The 18,983-nt window shown below is 44.4% G+C and overlaps 1 protein-coding gene and 2 long non-coding RNA genes across 3 annotated transcripts in view; 2 read left to right on the forward strand and 1 right to left on the reverse strand.

Moving 5' to 3' along the window:
* LOC116988384 overlaps positions 1 to 18,983 on the reverse strand; it is a 321,226-nt gene that overhangs the window by 284,465 nt on the left and 17,778 nt on the right. The window contains exon 2 of the long non-coding RNA XR_004415923.1: positions 7,930 to 7,933. This is a non-coding gene — a long non-coding RNA (uncharacterized LOC116988384). The remainder of the gene's footprint in view (positions 1 to 7,929; positions 7,934 to 18,983) is intronic.
* The window catches only part of LOC116988377 (exostosin-1-like), a 216,782-nt gene that overhangs the window by 13,400 nt on the left and 184,399 nt on the right, over positions 1 to 18,983 (forward strand). The window lies entirely within an intron of this gene.
* On the forward strand, positions 4,225 to 17,449 carry LOC116988382. Its single transcript, XR_004415921.1, has 3 exons — positions 4,225 to 4,263; positions 11,775 to 11,789; positions 17,397 to 17,449. It is a non-coding gene; the product is annotated as an uncharacterized LOC116988382 (long non-coding RNA).

An 18,983-nucleotide genomic window follows, 5' to 3' on the forward strand; every position in this document is an offset into this window, starting at 1 on the left:
CATGGGTGGGAGAAAATCGGAGATCCTGGAGAAAACCTACGCAGGTCACGGGGATAACGTACAAACTCTGTACAGACAGGACCTGTAGTCGGGATTGAGTCCGCGTGTCCGGCACTGCATGGCAGCAACTCTACCGCTGCACCATCGCGCTGCCCAAGTAATTGAAAAGTTTAGTACGTGAGCCCCCATTGAGATTAAACATCCGAATATATGAACAGTCACGAGGGTCGAATTTCCAAGTGTTTATATGCGGCGAATCTTTGAAAAATTGTGGAAATATTTTCGCTGCCTGTTGTTTATTAATGTCTTAAACATTCTCAATTTCTCAGGAAATGTCACCCAAGGGAAATATTTAGATGTGGGGACAGGAGAAAATCGTTGCCTTGCTCTGATCCAGTTAATGATTCTTTGCAAATGATGGATCAGATCTGCTAACATTCATCACTGCTTAACAACAACATTGGCCCATTAGTGTTTCCCTCGTTTATTTCTGGTGCTAGGCTTTTAGTATTTCTCTCTTTCTGCACTGGGGCTTTTTGTCTCAGATTTAGTTGCAGCATGAATTAATTTCCATTGATATAATCTTCACTGTGTGCTCTTTAAGGGAACAAGTTATGGATTCATTGTAGAAGTGAAGAAATTCTTATCGAGGATTGATGTCCTTCCTCTGTATTGACTTGTACCATCTACTTATTACTGCAACGCAGAAAAATGTACCGTTGATTCGTGGTGGGAGGAGAAATAGATTCCAAATCCCAGGCCACTCAGCCATTCAACTGACGTAGTGGATTTTCTTCACGTTGAGTCTGAGGGAACTCATCGCGTGATGTCAACGTTGTCTCCACAATAACACTGTCTTCCTCTATCCGTAATGCCTCTTCCTGTAAACATAGAAACATAGAAAATAGGTGCAGGAGTAGGCCATTCGGCCCTTTGAGCCTGCACCGCCATTCAATATGATCATGGTTGATCATCCAACTCAGTATCCTGTACCTGCTTTCTCTCCATACCCCCTGATCCCCTTAGCCACAAGGGCCACATCTAACTCCCTCTTAAATATAGCCAATAAACTGGCCTCAACTACATTCTGTGGCAGAGAATTCCAGAGACTCACCACTCTCTGTGTAAAAAATGTTTTTCTCATCTCAGTCCTAAAAGATTTCCCCTTTATCCTTAAACTGTGACCCCTTGTTCTGGACTTCCCCAACATCGGGAACTATCTTCCCGATGAATAAATGTACGTCCCCTCTCACTCCTGGAAATGAAGATCAGATTTTCATCTGTGTCAGCATGCCAAAGGTTGCACGTACTGTCGGCTATATAACGACCATAGTGTGGATGGAAACCATGGTAACGTATTGGGGAACCACTACTTTATGGGTGGTACTGTCTATCAAATTATGCAGAAAATAAAAGTAAAATGGAGTTTGCGCTGAATCGTGGCATCAGAGATATTTTGATATTTATGAATTTCGCATTAAGCCACTGGCTTGGTTTACTTTAGAGATTCAGCGGGGAAGCAGGCCCTTCGGCCCACCGAGTCCATGCCAACCAACGATCACCCACACATTACCACTATCCTACACACACACACACACACAAGGGACAATTTACACATACACCAAGCCAATTAACCTACATACCTGTACGTCGTTGGTGTGGGAGGAAACCGAAGATCTCGGAGAAAACACACGCAGTCACAGGGAGAACGTACAAACTCCATACAGAGAGCACCCATAGTCGGGATCGAACCCGGGTCTCCTTTATGAGTCAGGAAAGGAGAGGGGATCTCACCCCATCTCATACTCCTTTACCCTCTTACCTAGCCTCCTTCCTCCCACTTTCACCTCCTCCAACTCCTTTTCTCATCCTTGGCTGTTGATGGAAATTGACCATTTGGCCCAACTGATCCATGCAGGCCCTCGTGCTGTACATTGCTGCCTTGATCTATTAACACACTGGAAGGGACATTGAAGACAGACTCCCCTGCCAAAGTGCCGAAGTTGTCAACCTTTGGGTATCCAAATACCACCGACCTTGGTTGTGTGGCAATTAAATTATATCAATCAATCAATCAATCAATCAATCTCCTGGAATCTTCAGGAATTAAAGATACATTTCCAAGATACTAAAATGAATAAAATCCCTCAAAGAGAGCCATACTTTTAAGAAGATGTATTACTTAATTTTCTACAGGTGGTTGTGAACTACCCCCTTTTTAAAAAAAAAAAGTGAGGTTGGTCCTTAAAGGTTTTTTCACCAGGAAGGAAGCAGAAGCAGGAACACCAGCTAGAATCTGTCCTTCTCGAGATGCTGATGGACACACTGCTGTCTCCAGTCGGCCATTTTGATTTTGCTCCGATCATTGAGTTGTTTTATTTACTAGAGCGTGCTAGTAGGTGGAATACGCAGCAAATGGAAGTTCCTTTAAAATGCAATCTCCAAAGGCCACCCCTAGGGAAACTTTAAAGTCGGATTCCATTACCCTGGTCAGCCATCATTCTCTGGTTGCCGTTGGTTGCCAGGCAACTGCACACCTGAGAGTGTGGCGGAAGTTAGCTCTGCCACAATTGGGAGTAATATGGTGAGTGTTCCTACCTGCAACTCAACGCAAGGAAGGAAGGAAGGCATTTGAGGAATATTTAACACATCCACCACATTTAACAACAAATGCAATTGGAGTGTCTCTCTGTCTCTCTGTCTCTCTGTCTCTCTGTCTCTCTGTCTCTCTGTCTCTCTGTCTCTCTGTCTCTCTGTCTCTCTGTCTCTCTGTCTCTCTGTCTCTCTGTCTCTCTGTCTCTCTGTCTCTCTGTCTCTCTGTCTCTCTGTCTCTCTGTCTCTCTGTCTCTCTGTCTCTCTGTCTCTCTGTCTCTCTGTCTCTCTGTCTCTCTGTCTCTCTGTCTCTCTGTCTCTCTGTCTCTCTGTGTCATAAGATTTAAAAAGGCCACCAAAATTCAGAACGTTTCTAATGTTGAAAATAGGCGACTGAGTCAAGTCTCTGTTTTTGTTTATTTTTGGTATGTGTATATTAATCTTTAAAATTCCAGAATCTGAGTCATGTGCCTCTAATCCTCCACGTTTTTGCCATGTACATTTTGAGGAAAGTGACAGATTCTGAGGTAGCAGCAACAAAAATACGAACAGCAGATTTCAATTTCTGTTTCCTCTCGGTCTTAATTGCAGTAAAATAATAAATCACACAAAGCTGTTGCTCGTCGTGGAACGCGAGTTGAAATAAAATCAGGATTGAGTAAACTAAACTGAAGCTAGGATTGAATTATTTACAGCAGTGAATACAACAAGGTAGAAATGCCAGGACCAAGAGTGAAATCAAATTTTTAATTTTTTTTCCAGATTGTTTCTGTATTACAGCATGGGTCTGAATTCTGGCTGGGTATGGTATGTTGTGCAATGCTTACTTTGAGTATAGGAGTAAGGAGTTCCTACTGCAGTTGTGAGACCACACCTGCAGTATGGTGTGCATTTCTGGTCTCCTAATTTGAGGGACATTCTTGCTATTGAGGGAGTGCAGCGTAGGTTCACCAGGTTGATTCCCGGGTTGGCAGGACTGACACGTGATGAAAGAATGGGTCGACTGGGCTTGTATTCACTGGAATTTAGAAAGATGAGAGGGGATCTTATAGAAACATAAAAAATTCATACAGGCTTGGACAGGCTAGATGCAGGCAAAATGTTGCCGATGTTGGGGGAGCCCAGAACCAGGGGTCACAGTTTAAGAATAAAGGGTAGGCCATTTAGGACTGAGATGAGGAAAATTCTTTTCACCCAGAGAGTTGTGAATCTGTGGAATTCTCTGCCACAGGAAGCAGTGGAGGCCAATTCACTGGATGTTTTCAAGAGAGAGTTAGATATAGCTCATAGGTCTAATGGAATTGATGGATATGGGGAGAAATCAGATTGGGGTACTGATTTTGGATGATCGGCCATGTCCAATTGAATGGCGGTGCTGGCTCGAAGGGCTACATGGCCTACTCCAACACCTATTTTCTATGGGTTTTTTCTATTCTGCAGAAGGGTCAATAGAACATTGCCATTCCCGCACAATCTGTGCCATGTATTTTATAGATCGACACAACATGCTGGAGTAACTCAGTGGGGCAGGCAGCATCTCTGCATAGAAGGAATGGGCAAGAAGGAACAGCAGATGCTGGTTTAAACTGAAGATAGACACAAAAATCTAGAGTAACTCAGCAGGACAGGCAGCATCTCTGGAAGGAAGGAATGGGTGAAGTTTTGGGTCGAGTCCCTTCTGTGACGTTTTGGGTCAAACCTTTTACAGAAGATCAAGGAAAATGTAGAATTTCCACATCTCTCTTTCTTCCTTGCGCGAAAATGATCAGCGTTGGCCGAGGTGCACCAGATTCCTGCAGTTTAGCCTGTATCTGACTGCCCATCTCTCCCTCAAACCTCATCGTATCATTTGCTTCCTGGTCTTTATTAAAACTGGCAGGCAGAAAGTTTCATGACTGAGTCCCTAGTGAGAATAGTTTTTTTTAAATATCAAAATAGACTTTATTCAAGAAATAAATATATACAATACATGACCCGTACAAAACTCCATCCGGCATTCTCTGAGGCTATACATACATACAATATAGTTTCCCCAAATCACAAATTATCACCCCCCACCCTTACCACTCATGTGGCCCACTGGCCGACTAGTGAAATAGTGTGTGGCTTGGATAGTGACGTGTCGAATAGTGAAAGATGCGGATGTGGAGAAAAGTGCTGGAGAAACTCAGCGGGTGCGGCAGCATCTATGGAGCGAAGCCTATTTCCTTTGCTCCATAGATGCTGCCGCATCCGCTGAGTTTCTCCAGCACTTTTGTCTACGTTCGATTTTCCAGCATCTGCAGTTCCTTCTTAAACACGTGGATGTGGAGAAGATGTTTCCACCAGTGGGGGAGTATGGGACCAGAGGGCATAGCCGCGGAATAAAATTACGTATCTTTAGAAAGGTGATAAGGAGCAATTTCTTTAGTCAGAGGGTGATGAATCTGTGGAATTCATTGGCACAAACAGCTGTGGAGGCCAAGTTAATGGGTATTTTAAAAAGCAGAGATTGATAAATTCTTGATACGTATGGCTGTCAAGGGTGGTGGGGAGATGGCAGGAGAATGGGGTTGAGAGGGAGAGACAGATCAGCTAGGATTGAATGGTAGAGTAGACTTGATGGGCCGAATGGCTTAATTCTTCTATGATTTCTGAACTTCATGAATAATACGAACATTTAATGTCTGAATATATGAAGATTCATAATGTGGGGCAAATATCTTTGTGACCATATGTGGCAAATCGTGAATATTTATGGAAAAGTTAACAGCAGGGTATGTCAGCCAGTGGGAATATCTACCCATTTCCTTGTGATATTGTGCCTTACGGGTTGCAGTGATTTGCGTGTACTTTGTCTGTTCAATGGGAATTGATTTCCTACTAGTTAATTGTAAACATACAGCGTGGAAATAGGCTCTTCGGCCTGTCGAATCTACTTTGACCAAATATCACCCAATGCACTAGGGACAATATACAGAAGCCAATTAACCAACAAACCTACACGTCTTTGGGATGTGGGAGGAAACCGGGGCACCCGGAGAAAACCCATGTGGTCGCAGGGAGAATGTAGAAACTTTGTACAGGCTGCACCCTTAGCCAGAATCGAACCCGGGTCTCTGGCGCTGTGAGGCACACAACTCTACAGCTGCGCCACCGTGCTGCCCTAATTCCATGAGCAATTGAGCATCGCTAATGAACGAGTTTGACTCGGGAGTCCAAGAATGGAAGTGGTCAGTGGTGTACTCTAATTTCCAGCAGGAGGTGCCTGGACAATTCCTCCATCTACTGGTGACCAGATTTGTGGAATTGTGGAAATTGGTAGCGTTAATGGCCATCCTGTCTTTGATCGCACATTTTTAACTCTGCTTCACTTCCCATTGGATATGGCCTGAGTATTTCCAGTATTTTCTGCTTTTATTTGGAGTGCTCCTTTTCAGTCTCTCAAACCTTGGATCAAATGTAGTGCCTTTATCAACTTTTCATGCACAGACCATCCTGGGCCTTTATGGTCTCTGCGGTTTGTGTATTCATGGTACAAAGGTAGCTGTGCACCATTGAGAACTTTTGTGGTATGGATGTATTATTCTAGAGCTAGGTAACCTTGTGTATAAGTGAAGCTAAGGGTGGAAGACAGAGGCTTTGTACATGTACCTGTTGTGTGCTCTGCATGTACTTGATGTGGGCTTCATAAGAAAGATTTTCACCCAGAGTTGTGAATCTGTGGAATTCTCTGTCACAGAAGGCAGTGGAGGCCAATCCACTGGATGTTTTCGATAGAGAGTTGGATTTAGCGATTGGGGCTATAGGAATCAAGGGATATGCGGGGGAAAAGCAGGAACGGCAGGAAAGCAGGAAAAAGCAGGTACAGGTACTGATTTTTGGATGATCAACCATGATCATATTGAATGGCGGTTTTGGTTCGAAGGGCCGAATGGCTTACTCCTGCACCTATTTTTCTATGTTTCTATTGCACGCGATGTTTAATAGTGTAGCGAAAATGTATGTTGCTTTCTTCCTGCCCTACTTGTTGTAAAGAGCTCCGTGTGTTGGAATGGTACTGAGTGGGCAAACACGTGCTGAGAAATGTATTCCTGAGTGATTGTTCTAAAAGCTTTGTAGTAATTTAGCTGAAAACAAAATGCTGGAGGAACTCGTCAAATCGGGAAGCATTTGTAGAGGGTAATGAACAGAAGATCTATAGGTAGATAAAAATTATGGAGAAACTCAGCGGGTGAGGCAGCATCTATGGAGCGATGGAATAGGTGACATTTCGGGTCGAGACCCTTCTTCAGACTACCTTCGTTTCATAGATGCTGCCTCATCCGCTGTGTTTCTCCAGCATTTTTATCTACCTTCGATTTTTCCAGCATCTGGTTCCTTCTTAAACAAAAGATCTATAGGAATCGCAGAGGGTCTCACAGAACAGATGGAGAGAGGAAAAGAACTTCAGTTGAATTGATATGGTGCAGCAGTAGAGTTGCTACCTTACAGTGTCAGGGATCCTGGTTTGAACCTGACATGGGTGCTGTCTGTACGGAGTTTGTACGTTCTCCCAGTGACCATGTGGGTTTTATTTGGCTGCTCCTGTTTCCTCCCACATTCCAAAAAATATGCAGGTTTGTAGGTTATGTGGCTTCTGTAAAATGGCCCCTGGCGTGTAGGATATAACTAGTGTACGGGGATTGCTGCTCAGCGTGGACTCGGTGGGCCAAAGGGTCTGTTTTCACGCTGTATCTCTAAACTAAAATTAAAAGATGGGACATCCAAATAATGAAACTAGGTGAAATGAGAAAATTCGCCATTCTGCTGCAATCGCGGGAGTTCTTCTGAAGTTGGGACTGATGCAAGTTATGAGCCGGAGGTTGAGTAAATAAGTTTATTGGCCAAGTATTCACATACAAGGAATTTGCCTTGGTGCTCCGCCCACAAGTAACGACATTGACAGAATGACTCAGAAAACACTAAACATTAATAATAATAAAACATTAATGATAAAACACCATTGATCAAGCATGTGAACCAACAAAATACCAGATGAAATGGAGGCTACAGATTTTTGGCTGTTGAGTAGAGCAACTACTCGTGGATAAAAACTGTTTTTATGTCTGGCTGTGGCAGCTTTGACTGTCCGGAGTTGCCTTCCAGTGGGAAGTGATTCAAAGAGTTTTTGGCCAGGGTGAGATGGGTCAGAGATGATCTTGCCCGCTCGCTTCCTGGCCCTTGCAGTGTACAGTTCATCAATGGAGGGAAGGTTGCAGCCAATAACCTTCTCAGCTGATCGGACGATTCGCTGCAGCCTGGAAGCTTCAAGCTAACGTTCAAAACAATTAGGAGATATCACATTGAATGTCTGACCCGCCTTCTCAAACAGTGCAAGGTGAAAAATTATTGCAACCCACACATTGCAGTGGGGTGGGGGTATGTACATTCTTGGAGGCGATGCACAAAATAAAAGCCATGCCAAATTGGTAGTTTGGGTGTTGAGAATCCTAAAGGAGCAACATCCGTTTACATTCTTGCCTAATCCTTGCGAGGGGATTAAATATAGCTTAAAAACAGCAGGTGATATTGCATTGAAAATGCAACCATAAAGGATCAGTATAGTGTTTCAAATAAATGATTGAAAAATACCTGTTCTCACGCAAGTAATTTAAGTAATTCTGTCCTTTCACTTTCCAGCCGACATTTTGCATTGCTGACTTATCTCTTCATGATTAGTTTGCCCCATCTCAATTATTCAAGCATTTCCCACGATTCCCACTTCCTCGGAAATGCACCAAGATGTTTGTTGATGGTACCTCTAATTGTGCCAAATTTAGTCCTTCACTGCATTATCCTTTTGGGAGAAGAAATTCTACCTGATTTCCTTTCTGACTGGAAAATTGTCTTTGGAGTTGCGTTCTTGTGAATAATTTAATTGCTTTTTCTTTTTCGATTCCGGAGCCATTGTTTTCTCGTCCAAGAACCGATTAGCTGATTTACCCATCTCAATTGATCTGGTGACACTGCCAACTCTAAGAATAGGCTCTATTCTTAACATCCAACTATCTAATCTGGAGGTATCTAACCTGGATCTAACCTGAACTCCCTACTAAGGGAGTTGTTAAAAGAAAAATCTCATCAACCATTCACTGAAACAGGGTAAGTTTGCCTCCCTGCCCACACCAAGATCCCCCGATTCAGATGAAACGGGATACCCTGATGCATGGAGATGCAAGGAACTGCAGATGCTGGTTTACAACAACAAAAAAGAGACAAAGTGCTGGAGTAACTCAGCGGGTCAGGCAGTATCTCTGGAGAACATGGGAAGTTGATATCTCGGGCCGGGACCTTTCTTCCTTGGAGCAAAAATGTTCTCCAGCCCGACCCGCTGAATTACTCCAGCACTTTGTGTCTTTTTTTTGCTCCGATGTAGATTAACTGCCCACTGATAAAAAGCATCTGTTCACCAAGGTAGTCGTGTGTGAAAGGCTGCGCTTCCTCTGGGAATAATGGACCGTTTAGTTTCCCACAAAGAAAAACTGCATTAACTTCAGAATATTTTGAATTCTTTGCATTGAAGATGTGATCCAAAGTGTGGATGGTCACTGGTTGGCAGCGGATCGGTGGGCCAAAGGACCAGATTCCGTGCTATATATCTAAACTAAGCTAATACCAGATTTTTGTTTCCCCAAAGTGGGAAATGAGAGAAAAGTGAATGAGAAAGTGCTAACGAGCCAGTCTCAGGACTGGCAGGGTGGGTACAAAACCTAGGAATGTCTTGCGACCCGTCTCAGCTATCGCGCTATGTACTGAAGTATAATGACTGTTAGAAGCACTGACCAATGTGTGCACAGCAAGTTCCTCATTAACAGTGTTGTGATAATGGCCAGGTAATTTATTATTTGTGACATTGGTTAAGAGATAAGTATTGGCTGGGAAGATTTGACTATCCCCTAATGGTGGAGAAACTGCTGAGCACACAATGTTGCTCAGATAAACCATTAAAAAAAAAAAAAAAGTACAGATGAAGAGGAGGTGAAATAATCGGGGTTGCCATCAATTCTGCATTTAAACGGAACAGTCCTTGCATCAAAGGGAAGTGAGAAAAATGTGGACCCCCTGATTTTTTTTTCAATTGAGACACCTGGAGTACAGAGGTCGAATTGAAGAACAAGAATCAGGAAAAGGTTTCACCCACTAATCTCCCACCTATCTCTACCCTCTCACGGTTTTCTTCACTGCCCCCATTCCCTTTCACCCACCATCCTTTTTGTTCTACATTTCATTCCCCGCCTTCCTTAACAGATTCCACCATTTGCACCCTTTTGACTTCTCCACCAATCACCTCCATCTTTAGTTACTACCTCCATCCTCCTATCTACCACCGGGCTCATCTGCCAAACAATCTTCCTCACCAGGATCCTCTCTCCATCAACTACATCCCCTCCATCAGAATGAAGATCCAGATTTAAAATGTTGCCGGACCTTTTCCCTTCCCAGATGTTGCCTGACCCTTTGAGGACCTCCTGCAGTTTGTTTTGTCCTCGGTTCAATAGCCAGGATTTAGCAGTGAGTGATGAGCAGTTGTACTTATGTTATAGTTATCCAAGGTATTGGTGAGGCTGCAATTGGAGTATTGTGTTAACTTTTGGTCATGTTGCTACAGGGGGGATGTCGTTGAGCTGGAAAGAACGCAAGAAGATTTATGAGGATGTTGCCAGGACTTGAGCCCCTGAGCTATAGGGAATGGTCGGGCAGGTTAGAACTTTATTCCTTTGAGTGCAGGAGACTGTATAAAATCATGATAGAATGAATGCACAGAGTCTTTTATACCCAGAGGTGATGAATCAACCAGAGGACAAAGGTTTAACGTGAGAGGGGAAAGACTGAATAGAAACACGAGGGGCAGCTTTTTAACTCAGATGGTGGTGGGTGTATGGGACAAGTTCCCAGAGGAAGTAATTGAGGCAGGTACTATCACGACGATTACAAATATTTTGACAGGTATATGGATAGCAATAGTTTAGAGGGATGTGAACCAAACATTGGGAAATTGGACTAGCTTAATTGTTCATCATAGATAGCATGGCCAAGTTGGGCCGAAGCACCTGTTGCCATGCTTCATGACTCGATCACACTGTTAGTTCCTAGCTGATTGCAAAATTAACTGGAAACGTATCTAAAATCAAACCTTTCAGCAGGCACTTTGGGGAATTCAAACGTGTCTCGCCAACATAGACCCTCGTCCATAGCCCATTCCTTATTTCTGAATCGTGGCCACTCCAGTAAAATTACTTCCCTTATCCTGGCGTCAGTGGGGAACTTGCCATTGTGAAAATATTCATGAATGTTGAAAACCTAAGCAATGGCCGACAGTGTAAGGAGAGCAGCATAAATCTTTGCAATGGTGGTGAAAGTGAGCATCCATTTTACTTTGAGCCCTGGAGACGCAAACATTTACAGGCATAAACCATCCCTGACTGTTATTGAAGCTCCTTTTGTACAAGGGGCTGTATAAAATGGAATTTGTAGTGGCCAGTGATTTATGGCATTTTATTTGGAGGAACTGCAGCCATCTAAGAAAGGCAAGTGTAGGAGGGAACTGCAGATGCTGCCTTAAATTGAAGATAGACACAATGCTGGGGTAATTCAGCGGGACAGGCAGAATCTCTGGAGAGAAGGAATGTGTGACATTTTGGATGGAGATCCATCTTCAGGGTCTTGACCCGAAACGTCACCCATTCCTTCTCTCCAGAGATGTTGCCTGTCCCGCTGAGTTACTCCAGCATTTTGTGTCTAAGAAAGGCAAGTTTCATTTCTCTCCAATAAAATGACTGCTAATACTGAGGGAGTTCTGGTTGCCATTCAGATCGCTAGGATGTCTGTATATTTTAATATCTTTAGAGTGAACTTGCCAGTTTTCATAATGTCTCTCTGTATCCTCCACAGCTTTGGGAGACAAGCAATGATGAACTGTTGGTTGTGAGCCAGGAAGGCATTAACATGCTAATATATTAATTACAACCTTGTTTACTTGCATGCTTTGTTCTGGGAAAGATCCATCAAGTCCAAATAGGTTTTACAATGAAGTAACAAACAGTTCTGTATCTCGAAGCTATTAAGTGGGCTGTGGATTATTTAGGATATTTCAGTAGGAGCTTTTGAAAATGTCTTTGCTCGGCATACTGGTCGACTGAAATGGACATTTCAGGCGAAAGGAAGTCTGAAGAAGGGTCCCGATCTGAAACGCCACCTATCCATGTTCTCCAGGGATACTGCCTGACCTGCAGAGTTACTCCAGCACTTTGTGTCCTTTTTTGTAAACCAGCACCTGCAAGTCTTTGTTTCTACACTTGGTGCCACACAATTGAATATTGGCTTAACTGTAGTATTGTGCTTGTGGATGTCTGTTTGAGCTCCCTTCGTGAATTTTGTCCCTTGACATCTAGTTGGGTTTTCATTTGAACTTATTGTTTTTATACTCAGCATGAACCTGCCCTAAATGATCGACACGAAAAAAAATGTGACCTCTCTAATGTGAAAAACAACATGTCTTCTCAAGCGACCAGATTATCCCAGAAGCTGTTATTTCAAGAGCCGACACTCACACGGCATTTTATGTTCTGGCTGAGATCCGTGACCTTCTGACACCTTAAATACAGACTGGCGTGTGTCTCGACTGCAGTGCCCTTAATAGACAGAGTCATGGCCACTCTGAGCCTCAGGGTAGATCTCTGCTGCTGGCTGCCACCACATCCCGTGCCTTGTTGTCGTGCTGCGTTACAAAGGTCACATCAAGCACGGGTGTGATTCCTTTCCTCATTCCCAGTTGCTGCTTTTCTTCCCCATCCTCATCCACAGATCCCCCGTCATTCGGCCTCCCCTTCCATCCTCTCCCTCCCCAGCTCTGACCTCCTCTTTCTCCCTCCTTCCCCCCCAACTCTGCAACCTCTCCCCTTTCACTCCTCCCTCTTCTCCTCCATCCTTCATACATTTCCCACTCTTCCTACTGCCTGCCCCCTCCTCTCTCACTTCCCCATTCCCTCCTTGTCACTTCCTCTCTTACTCCTTATCCCCTTTACTCACTAGTAGACAGCTAATCACCCTCTCCTATGTGAGTCTACCCTCTCCAATCCTACTATTGACTGCATATGTGCAGGCCCGTACAAAGCTTTTCAAAAAGGGGGGTGGCATGACAGGATTTGCCCAGTTTGTGGAACCAGGGTTGGTATATAGGCTAAGGCCAACAAATGCCCTTGCATTAGTAGAAGTAGTGGCAAATGGCAATATACACCCAGGAACACCTGTTCTGTTGTTTTGCACAATCCGCAGGCATTGCCACTTTCATTTCACTGCACATCTTGTATGTGTATGAGACAAATAAACTTGGCTTGGCAGCATCATGCCAATCACATTTTGCAGTTGCATTTTGCTGTCATTGCTCATGGAAGTCCTGGAGTAGTGAAGCAAGTGACGGATACTCGTGGCAGGCCAGCGTGTATTGCCATTTAGCCACAAATCACATTTTCCAGTTCCATTTTCCGAGAATGTAACTGCGCAAACCTAATCACCACATTGTCCAAGTTATGAGCAAAGTCATAGTAAAAGTGGATTAAGGCGAGTTCAGACAGCTTGTCATTGCTCATGGAAGTCCTGGTGTAGTGATGCAGGTGACGGAGAACACTGGCAGAACGCTCACACACTGCGCTTGTCACGTTGAAGGTACAGGCAATCAACAGCAGCACATGGATGTCGGGGTAGAGGACAGGATCACACATTTTGATTGATTTGGCGGGCGTATCAGGAAGGTCATCTGCCAGGGAAAATAACATTTGTTCAATGAGATTAGGCCTACTTCCTCTTTAATAAAATGAAGACACCATTCAGACTTTCAATAACTGAAAATATATTACGTTAGGAGACAAACATATTAAGGCATTAAGGGACAAAATCAGCTTTTATTAAAAGCTACACAAAATTGCTGGAGGAACTCAGCGGGTGCAGCAGCATCTATGGAGCGAAGGAAATAGGCGACGTTTCGGGCCGAAACCCTTCTTCAGACTGATGGGGGGTGGGGAAAGAAAGAAGGAAAAAGGGGAAGAGGAGGAGCCCGAGTTGTTAGCACGGCTGGGCAGACGGGCGCTAGGACCCGGTGGAATTAAATCGAGGAGAGTGGGAGTAAGCAGCGTGAAGGCTGCTTATTAAAAGCTGTCAGATGTGTTACTCACTTCCTCTTACTACTAATCTAAAGTTTAATTCTTTATTATACCTCCTGTGTTCTCTTGAAGACTCTCTCCCCAGCGGATGTCCTCATCATGAAGTAGTGCTGGTGAGGGCAAGTCCTGCTCGTATGTCGTGTTATACCCCCTAAAAAAGACCCCCCTCCGACCTGCTAGTACTATCTGGTTGCATAGTAAATTGTGCAATAAACTGATAATCAAAACCTAGTAGTAATTAACCAATCTTACTGTCTGTAAATAGTGTATTAAATATGTTTTGAATTCAATACTCAGAAAACATTACTTACTTGTGAATTGAATTTGGAGCTCAGGTATAATGTGATCCACAAATGGGATGGCGTAGTTGACCAGGTAGTGTGCCTTATTTTGAGGGGCATCTCCACCACCCCTGCAGACCTCTCCAGACTCTCTTTGCGAATCCACACTCTGCAAAGAGGTGGGCAACCGTCTCCTCTCCATTGCAGCCGTCCCGAGGGCAGCGGCGCTGGTAGTGAGGTTCTGACGGTGCAGGATGGATCTGACTGGGAGGGCTCCCCTCACCGCCAGCCAAGCCAGGCCTTGGTGCTTGTGGGTGAGTTCTGGCGATGAGGCATTTTGCCAGACAAGCTGGGCAGTCTGCTCTGGGAACCACGCCACCGGATCCATGGAGTCTTTTCCCTGCAGTGCCTGCAGGACATTCCGTGCTGACCACTGCCCGATGGACATGTGGTCAAAGGTGTTGGTCCAGAAGAACCTTTCCACAAACAACAGATAGGGGGGCAATGTCCAGCTGACTGGCACATTGCGTGGCATCTATGCCAGGCCCATCCTTCGCAACACCGGGGACAGGTAGAACCTCAGCAAGTAGTGACACTTGGTGCCCACGTGCCTTGGCTCTACGTAAGCATCCTCCAGAATCAACAAATTCTGGTTCAAAGCTGCAGCTGACTACTTGGGGCATTTGGCCTCCTTGTTTGTCACAAGTCACGTTGCATTCTTCTGACCTCCTGGAAGCACCCTTGGACCCTCTTCTGATTACCACAGCACCTTGGCATCATGCAGTATCTCCTCTGTAGAAAAAATACTGTACACACTGCAGTGTGTTACTTTAGGAGCTGGCTACAGCGATCATACCTACAAGGCTAAATGCTAGCAACTACAAGAACTTGCAATAGGTCATAAGTAACAATATCAGTTTGCACGTCATTTAGGCAATGCACTGATCTCATCATTTTTGTGAACCTTGCAAGAAATGATCTCTCTATTTTTGTTGCGCTCATAAATAACAATGGGCTGATCTGTAACATTGTCTTAAAGCCATTATACGACACTGGAATAATTTTTAGGCTAGGTGCTCTCTGCATCGTTCCCTTGAGTATTCCAGCCAGCTACTGGATCAGCTGTACTGAACTAAAACACCCCTTTAGCTATCAATAATGAGAGCTTTTATTTAGAATAATAAACTGCATGTGTTTGCTGTTTTCCTGAACCAGTGAAGTATTTATAAATAGGTTTATATTGGACATCGCACAGGACACAAAAATGCTGGAGTAACTCAGTTACTCATGTTTTTAATGTTCAGTTCTTAATATTTCATACAACATCTCTGGACAGCGATCTTTTTTCAGACTGATTGTAGAGGGGGGGGGGGGGGGGGTGGAAAGAGGGAATAGATGGGATGGGGGGGGGGGGGGGGGGGCAATCCATTCCTCGCAAATAGCCTGTGTTTGTTTTTTTTTTTTTGTTAGAAATACAATAATGTGGTGCCACAGTACCTAATGCGTATTGACATATTACATTTCATACACAACTTATTTTTAATTTGGTAATAACACAGGAGTAAGGAAGAAAAGTAGCAAAAGGGAGATTATCATAGAGGTTGGTGCGTGAGATAGTAAGGTAGCCCAAAAGAAGAGAGAAGGTACAGAAGAATGGAGAAAAGAAGGAGAGAGAAAAGAAGAAATAGAGAGAGAGAGAGTTTGGTTTTTATCCATCAGTGAAGCTTCCTCATGTATTTCGAGTCATACTGTGTGGAAACAGGCCCTTCGGATCAACTAGCCCATGCCGACCAATATGCCCTAAACCTTTATGCAGCGAAGTTGTTATGTGTAGACTATCAAACTCTGCTAACCTTGAGAAAGAAAAATGAGTCACACCTATACCAGTCCTGCCTGCCTGCATTTGCCCATATCCCTCTAAACTTGCCCTATCCATCTACCTGTATAAATGTTTCTTAAACCTGTCTAAATGTTTCTTAATCCTAGTACTTTATATCATCTCAGCCCATTAGGTCTGGCCAAGCTCTGTGCCTTCCACCACAGTGATGAATGCTGTGGTGGATGTTTGTGTAAAATTTTAACGTGGTTGTGTTCTTTATTATTGTACCGCTGCTGGCAACCCAAATACCACCGACCTTGGTTGTATGGCAATAAAATTATTTCTATTCTATTCTATTCTATTCTATTAGAAACATAGAAAATAGGTGCAGGAGTAGGCCATTCGGCCCTTCGAGCCTGCACTGCCATTCAATATGATCATGGCTGATCATCCAACTCGGTATCCTGTACCTGCCTTCTCTCCATACCCCCCGATCCCTTTAGCCACAAGGGCCACATCTAACTCCCTCTTAAATATAGCCAATGAACTGTGGCCTCAACTACCTTCGGTGGCAGAGAATTCCACAGATTCACCACTCTCTGTGTGAAAAATGTTTTTCTCATCTCGGTCCTAAAAGATTTCCCCCTTATCCTTAAACTGTGACCCCTTGTTCTGGACTTCCCCAACATCGGGAACAATATTCCTGCATCTAGCCTGTCCAACCCCCTTCTGTACCTGGTGCTGTAAGGCCAGCTATTCCTTTTCTCCAGAGATGCTGCCTGATCTGCAAAGTTACTCCAGTATTTTGTGTCTCTCGGTGGTGACGAATGTCCTTGCAGTCTGGGACGCCATTAACTCTGCAGCTTGCGAGATCCTGGGTGACGTGGGGTTAAGTGTCTGTCAGCCTCCATTATTCCATCTGAAACGGTGGCCGTGTGAAACTCCGATCAATAAAAGATTAAATGACTTCTTCTGATGCTGGCATTCAATTTAGTGTTTGAAGGTGTGACTCATTTTTCTTGCTCAAGGTTAGCGGAGTTTGATTGTCTACACGTAACAACATTGCTGCTTAAAGGTTTGGAAATGTTGGAGGTGTCGCTAGTTTATTGGTGAGTGAGTGAGAGGGTTTTCAAAACGAGTGCGTTGGTTCGCAAAGTTGAGGTGAATCTTTAATAATGCTACCTGATGTAGGTTTCAGATAATCAGGTAGATATTAACTTGCCTTTTTTTTAAATCTCGGAGTCAAAGATCATGTCCCTCTCGAGGCAAGACAACAATCTGGATGGTTTGAAACATTAAATTAAGGTTCCATCTGCCCTCTTGGATGAAAGAGGAAGATTATATTTCCATTGTGTGGGGTAGCGCAGAGGTAGAGTTGCGGCCTCACACTGACAGAGAACCTGGGTTTGATCCTGACTATATTTCACAGGACACAAAGTTGGAGTAACTCAGCAGCGCAGGCCGCACCTCTGGATGGAAGCAATGGTTGACATTTTTGGGTCGAGACCTTTCTTCAGAAGGAAGGTCTCGACCCGAAACGTCACCCATTCCTTCTCTCGAGATGCTGCCTGTCCCGCTGAGTTACTCCAGCTTTCTGTGTCCACAGCATCTGCAGTTTATTGGAGAGTGAGTGAGAGGGTTTTTGAAGCGAGTGCTTTGGCTCGCAAAGTTCCAGGATTCCCAAGCCGCTGAGAGGACTCTCCCGACGCCGGAGCACCATCACCCGGCGAGAACGGCCTGGAACATCGGGCCTCCGTAAAGGCAACTGCGGAGGCCTCAATAGGCCCGACTATGGGTGGACATGGGATGGGGACTGGACACTGTGCGTTCCCTCATAATGGGAACCATTGTGGGGGGATGTTTTTATGTTTACATTTCTTTATTGCTGTTATGTCTGTGTTCTTTCTTTATGTGCTGCATTGGCAAAAAGCATTTCACTACACCTAGGTTTATGTAACCAATAAAATAACCTTTGAACCTTTGAGTTCCTTCCAACATATATTTCCATCAGCTTGGGAGGGTTTGTGGACTTTGACTCGTCCTCACAGCGGCAAACATTTTAGAGATCTTTGCCACAAGCCTTCTCTCATATGTTTCCTTAACATGGGGTCATCTAACCATTGCTGCCAGGACCATCTTCCTCCATGCCCCCTGCCCGATTGTAGCCCATTCATGCCAGAAGCTTTCTCTGGTGAGCCTGCCCTTCTAAACCAATCTCTTCCCTTGTATTTCCCCATCAAGTGAGCTGAGGCTCCATGGATGGGTGTGTTGGAACAATGGAGTGTCATTTGCTTTCTCTCTATAGCTTGTTTCTCTTCTATAATCTGTTTTTCTTCTATTAGGGGTAGCATGGTTGCGCAGAGGTAGGGTTGCTGCCTTACAGCGCCAGCGACCCGACTTCGATCCTGACTATGGGTGCTGTCTGTACGGAGTTTGTACGTTCTCCCTGTGTGACATGCGTGGGTTTTCTCCGGGTGCTCCGGTTTCTTCCCCCACTCCAAAGGCGTATAGGTTTGTAGGTCAATTGGGTTTGGTAAAATTGTAAATTGTCCCGGGTATGTGTAGAATAGTGTAAGTGTGCGGGGATCGCTGGTTGGCGTGAACTCGGTGGGCCGAAAGGCCTGTTTCCGCGCTGTATCACCAAACTAAACTAAGGACTCGGTGGGCTGAAGGGCCAGTCTCCGCGCTGCATCTTTATAGTCTGTAATACTGGCCTCTTCTTATGCAAAAATCTCTGCTCCAATGGGGGAGCTGGTTACTGGACAGGGCTCCTGTAATTCTTAAAAGCAAAATAATGAAGTTTATGTTGGTTGGACCTGTGGCAAATGTTTACTGCCAATATTAAACTGTACTTCATAGTTGTATTGGCTCAGCTCGCCATATACTGCAGTTTGCATCTTTCTGCAAATATTGACAACTGGTGTTATTTGAAGGGACCATTTATTATGTGTGTAGCTGATAATGTAGGATCAGCAGACAATCCTGTACACATTTATGGAGACGTTGTCGGAGAAGGCTAGGTTACATGACTATCCATGATTGAGTATAGACCTGATTATGCTCTTTGATCAGATTTGTATGTTGCTGCAGTTCCCTGAATCAAGTACGTTT

The sequence above is a fragment of the Amblyraja radiata genome, chromosome 27, assembly GCF_010909765.2.
Source record: "Amblyraja radiata isolate CabotCenter1 chromosome 27, sAmbRad1.1.pri, whole genome shotgun sequence".
In the NCBI taxonomy this organism is placed as follows: Eukaryota; Metazoa; Chordata; class Chondrichthyes; order Rajiformes; family Rajidae; genus Amblyraja; species Amblyraja radiata.